The following is a 6819-nucleotide window of genomic DNA, read 5'->3' as shown; positions in this document are numbered from 1 at the left end:
GTACATAATGAGATTTTAATTGCGCCCTTTAAAATGCACATTAATTACATCGATCGGCCGCCTGGTCATTACGCGCCGTGTGCGTCTTCCGCGTCCAAAGTATTAATTTAAGTCGAAATGTTCATATGTTAAAAATTTCACCTTTAATTTAAATGTGTATTTCATCAATACATATTTTTGTTGAAAGATAGATAGTATGGCTAACATTAATACATTATTATAAACATTATTATAGACGCTAAACCAAGAGATGTCACGGAGACCTTGAAGTTTTCGAGATGTGGCTGTATAGACGCATCCTCAAAATTTCTTGGACTGACCGGGTGACAAATATTGAAGTTTTTAATCGAATAGGGAAGGACCACGAAGTTCTACGTAGTATCAAAACCAGGAAACTACAGTACTTCGGCTACATTATAAGAGGACAAAAGTACAGTATTCCCCAACTTGTCATTCAAGGAAAGATTAATGGTAAGCGTAATAAGGCGGCTCTCGTGGTGCAGTGGGTAAGGCGCTGGCCTTCCACCCGAGAGTTCTGGGTTCGATTCCCGGTCATGACAAAAACATTTAATGTGTTTTTCTCAAAGCCTGGGTATTTGTGATTGTTCAAAATTACTAACAACCACCTTGTACGAAAAAGCAAGGATATGGTTATTAATAATTAAAAAAAAAAAAAAATGGTAAGCGTAGCAGAGGACGGCGCCGCATTTTGTGGCTTAAAAACCTCCGTGATTAGTACGAGTGCAGCTCCACCGAATTATTCCAGGTAGCAGACGACAAAGCTAATATTACCTTGATGGTGTCCGACCTCCGCTAGGAGATGGCACAATAAGAAGAAGAAGATAAATATTTATTTCTGAAGAAAATGTCACAAAAAATGAAAATGTAAAAAGGTCAAAATTCACTGTCGGAATATGAATACGTATAATATAACTGAAATAGTATAACAAAATAGTAATAAGTAACAGTATATACTTAATAATTATATATCTTCTTTGATAACAAAAGTCAATAGCACCACCTGTCACCTGACCAAGGCTGTTTTTCAAGCCAACTCGATTCCGACGTCCTGAAAGGCTACTTAAAACCATCCACACATTATATATATGGTGGATACAGAATGGTGACATAACTTGGGAAGATAATAAGAAAATAAATAATCTAGGAAAAAAATTATATTGACTGGTGAAACATTTCACCAAGCATTGATTTATATTTTACGAGTTGTATTTTTTTGTGTAACTTCGTCGAAATATATAATACCTATTATATGAATTACTAAGAAGCCGATGTTTGTAATAGGGAATTATTTTTAATTTACCTGTGGAAATACCTGGGTACGTGCTAAGGCCCCAGGTATTTAAAAATAATCTAATCTAACTACATCATTAGTCAGGGGTTAAAAATGATTGGTCATTTTCATGAGAATCATATAAAATGTTATAATAGCGTTAAAAATATTTTTAATAGACAAGAATTTCGAAAAATGTCTAACTCATCGGCTAAAAGTCTAAGGGCCGGGCCATCCAGTGGATTCGTCCAGATTCATTATACCTAGCCAAACAAAAATATCAGCAAAATATAATATAAAACACTGGACTGATACCGAAATCGATAATTCAATACCTACTTTGATTTAAAATACAAAATCCGATTGCCAATAAGTAACGCAATTTAGAAAGTGCTTCAGAGAGAATTGTAAAAACATTAGCTCACTTCGATACAATTAGATAGGACTCGTATAGCATAGTGGCCAGAGCACGCATCTGGGCGCGAATCCTGTTGGATGTCGTATTTTTTTAGTTAGGTTATACTGGGTAATTATTGAGTTTGGAAGAAAATAAATCATTAAATCGACATTAACTGATTATATTGCAGCACGTATTTATAAATTAAATAATTATTAGCTTAACACAAATTATGACTTAACGCATTCGCTGCTGAATAGATAATGAGATTTTAATTGCCCCCTTTAAAATGCACGTTAATTACATCGATCGGCCGCCTGGTCATTACGCGCCGTGTGCGTCTTCCGCATCCAAAGTATTAATATGTAGAATTGAACAGAATTTAATATGTATATTAAATATATCGATGACCCAATCAGATGAACCTTTTATAACTGCGACCGGTTTCGTCCACCCAGTGGCTAGTCTAGTCAGTACGATAAAAAATTGCGTTTTATTAAATTAAATCAATAATACAATTCATTTCCACCATGAATTGACAGTTAACACAATAAAATAAATATTATATTAAACAGAATTATAGGAGTGAACACAGTTTGAAAACCCCTTTTTTGGAGAAAAATAGGTTTAATAGTATTATCTCGATCAGGGTTGGCGAACCTTTTTACGTACGCCGGCCAAAATTTCCCTATTATAATTTTTCGACTGTCTGACATACCGAGCAGTTTTTCATGAGAAAAATATGAAAAACAGTTTTTAAGAATGCTATTGAAAAAGTTTAAAGATTAAAATTGAGTTCTCGAATTCTATTTTCACCGTGTTTCTAGCCGAAGGCTAATCTTTTATTCGTTGAATAACTTTTTATTTGTTTTCAAAATTTCAAGGAGATCGTGGAAGCATTTTAGCATCGCTTCTTTCATATTATTATAATATTCCCTATCACTAAGCGGTTTTCTGTTTTTAGCGATTATATTTGAGGTAAAATAATAAGCAGCTGTTTATATTTGAATGACTGCCGATAAATTTCATCAAGTTGTCATCATTGTTGGATAAATATTTTTATTTTTAATCTGTCATTATTGCCTGACTTTCGTCGATTGGTAAAAATAATATTAAACACCGAAGAAAACACGCATTGCTCTGTCGTTATCATTTTTTAATATTATATACTTACTTATAGGAACATTAATTTATTTGCAAAACTTTCTTGTATATTATTAAATTATTGTAGGTTTTTTTTCTCTTTTTAAAATAAAACATTCGCGTGCAATGAAAAATTATCTCGCGTGACACTAGTGTCACAAGCTCGCCATCACTGATCTAGGTGCATTCTGTAGGGTTAATGCCTTTAACTTTTGCATTATCTACTTAGTAATAGTATTTTGAGATGTTTAAAAATACCTAATGATTATTCACCTTTGTATACATAGACCATAATTTTGGAGTATATTTTGGGGCAGATTTTCATAACAACTAAAAATGGTAAAATAAAAAAATGTATAATCCTCGTCATAGACATTTTCTTTGATCATTGTGGCAGTGTCAGTGTAATATTACTTACATAAATTTGTGACATTTATGATAAATTCACGATTGAATATAAATTCCACAACGTTATTCCTGTTCTTCGGAAGCAGATTAATGCAACTCCATTTTTTTTCAGAAATGAGTTTTTGACAGAATAATTAAGATGAAACCATTTTTAATAATTGATAAAAATGTCCTACAGTCAATCTTCGTGACTATCTAACTAAATGATTGCCAAGTTCTTGTCGGTTGACTTTGGGATCAAGACAGTGTGTCGGAATGATGGGCTATTTTCGCGTAAGAGGCAATATGATGCTAATCCTTACTGCTTATTTTAATAATAATTTAGTTTATATTCTAAATTTAATTAAACGTTTATTTTTTTAAATATTCTAACAGTTCTTTAATGAATTAAATTTACCGAAAAGATGATCGTTTTTTGTTTATGTTTTTAGTTCTTATTAGTTATAGGCATTCATCAAAAATATAAATTGTTTTTTTGCTCTTTGAAAAAAATTGAGAATATGGCAGTTGCCGCCGTCTGCCTCTGAGGTATAGATATTATTTATTTAGTAGATTTTAATGTAATGAACAAGGAAAGGCCTCAGAAATACAATCATTTAAAGGTGCTGATAACCGTATTTAAAAATATACAGGATTATGGTTGTAGAAATCCAATTGCATATTATAATAGACTTTTTCACAACTACAAAATGTCTCAATACGTCCGATAGTTTTTGTATAACTCCAAGTAGGCCTATTACTTAATAACCTATATATTTATAAGAATATAAATACATTACTTATGAGGTATTAGATACAATAAATAATATGAATTGTGTCGCTGAGTTTCAAAACCCCCTATAACACCTTTTCATTTTGTTGAGAAAATCGATAAAAACTTCTCAGTTTATGGATAAAGAGATTATCGATGTTTTTCTATTTTTGCCCAATGATAGATAATTTTTGGAAATATTATGCATATCTATTTATATTGTATTCTAGTCCACTGATTAAATAAAAGACTTAAATGTTTGGTTATAGCGGGTTTTGTAAGTTACATAGTGTTATAGCGGTTTTTGAAATACCCATTGAAGGTTATAGCGTATTTTGTTAGGGAAAATTTTGACAACTTAAAGTCGGAATCTTCCATTGGTGGCGCGTGGTAGGATGAAAAAGAGTTACATATTTTTATTTAATAAACGTTTTATTCATTAAAAATTAGGAAACATTAAAAATTATTAAAAATGTTACAATTTTTCATTGTTCAGTAAAAATAATTCGATTAAAAATACAATGCAATTTACATAAAAACACTGTATGTATAGCATATTTTATCGTTCTCACAAAAATAATATAAAATAAAATATATACATTGGTTTTAAAAAATATGAGTGACGCGGTACTGTCATAATTTGACTGCAAACATGTTTCATTCATTTGTTTTATATTTTACTTGAGTAAATTAATTGTTTATTAAATTCTTTATTTTTCATAACATTTTTATAAGTCGATAGCATGTAAATAAGTGAGTCAAATAATCTGTCACCGCGCTGAGCCAGTAGCATCACCACTTGAACTTGAATGTGAAAGGTATTTGTTATACTTATAAAGTAACTAAGTTATTATGTGTAATAAATTATAAAAAAATTCGCAGTACCTACACAATGACATACAAGTGCGGTTTGTGAATGGCGCCATTTAAAAATGCTCCAAAATATAATAATTTACATGGTTTATCGTCGCGCATTAGTGCCTGACCAATAAATCGGTTTTATGGGGTTTGGTGCTCACATGTTATGAAAAGTATCAAATTTAATATCATAGCAACCATTTGAATAATACTGTAGAGCTAAATATTTTCTTTAAAACAGTGGCGTGTTGACAAAAACACTGTTTTCTTCACAATATCATACTGAAAATATTCTAAATAACATAACACTGCCACTGCTGAAAATGTGATAAGTGATAGGGTGATAACGTTTACCCATCAAAAGATTTTTATAGAGTCTTATACAAAAAAAAAACTTATTATTATAAATTATAAAAATATATTTGAGAAAAGAAGAGTTTTAACCAGTTCATAATTGAGTTACACGCCACTGGAAATTCAGATGATGACAGATTTTTAACACATTTATGTCTAATTTAACTTACCATTTACGGCGTATTTCATTGACTTTCCAAGATTTTGGTTGGCTCAACCTCTTCCTAGCTTTATTAACTGGAGATTTAACCATATTTATAAGTTCGTCACATATTTTAAGACTATAAATCGTAAGAATAACAAATCAACAAAACAGCACTCCTACCGCAACTCACAACATAAATTTACTGGCGGCCATGTTGCATTTCGTCTGATTCTCGCTTCTTATTGGTCAGTTGTGTTATAGGGGATTTTGAATGTAACACATAGTGTTATAGCGTGAATTGATTGACACATTGATTTTCTTTCATAAATGATGGTCAATCGTAGCGGACTTTGAAAGAGACAAAAAAAAATTCATGGTTCATAAAAAAATTGTTAATAACGAATCCATTGATATATATACTTATCTCAATTATTTCAAAAAGGTGTTATAGCGGGTTTTGAAACTTAGCGACACAATTATATTATATAATTAATTGCCATACAAAACCAATGATTTAAGAATTCTATGCGAGAGTTAATTTGAAAACCTTTAACAATAAAAAGGTACCTAATTGTCAATTTTTTTATAAATAAAACAATTTAAAAAAACTGTAGGTATCCATTAACTAATTATTGGGTATGTATGGATTTTTAACTTTACATCAAATAAAAACATATTATTTGTAAAATTATGGATACCCCCAAACTGTGTAACCTATAATATGATAAGGTATAAAACGATTACTTGGGAGGATTGACTTATCCAGTATTCAAAATCGTGTTTAAATGACTAAAACTTCCAATAAAGTTACAAATTCGCTTTGTCAACATAATATATAATGTAATATGTTGGTACCTTTCAAGTAGTTTACCTACCTACTTTATATTGTTTGTAATTTCATAATCTTCAAAATACTTATTTACGGATAATGTACACATATAAAGTTCAATTATAATAACATGAAATCGAAAAAACGCCGAAAGATATTATTTTAACTAACCAATTCATTATTGATATTTGTTTTTTTTTTAATATGAATGGGTAGGTTACACAATAAACCACTTAATTATGCACATCTTCAAGTTCTGACGAGGAAAGAATTCTTTTCTTTTTATAAACTGCATAAAGCATAAGTAATAATTATTATCAATCATAATAAAAATACGTTAAGCGCAAAATATATTAGGTGCAACCACTAAGTAGATAGAAGCATATTAAAGTGTCGCGTCTACTTTCTCTACAAAGTCGTTACGTAGGTCTTTTCCTTTGCGCATGTTATTCAGCCGTGCGGCGTCCAATCTCCCGGCGGCCAGTTGGGCCGGTGTCAAATTGGGCCAGCGCCCGATTGTACCGGCGTCCGATCGTCCCGGCGACCAATTACCGGAGGCCAATCGGCGGAGGCCAGTTCGCGGTGCCAAACTGTCCTAGACCCATTTCTTGGACCATGTACTATAATTTGCTGACAAAAAGAT

The sequence above is a fragment of the Rhyacophila brunnea genome, unplaced genomic scaffold (assembly GCF_057557595.1).
Source record: "Rhyacophila brunnea isolate RB1 unplaced genomic scaffold, BYU_Rbru_1.0 scaffold_17, whole genome shotgun sequence".
Lineage (NCBI taxonomy): Eukaryota > Metazoa > Arthropoda > Insecta > Trichoptera > Rhyacophilidae > Rhyacophila > Rhyacophila brunnea.
Note: the sequence above shows the minus strand (reverse complement) of the source record.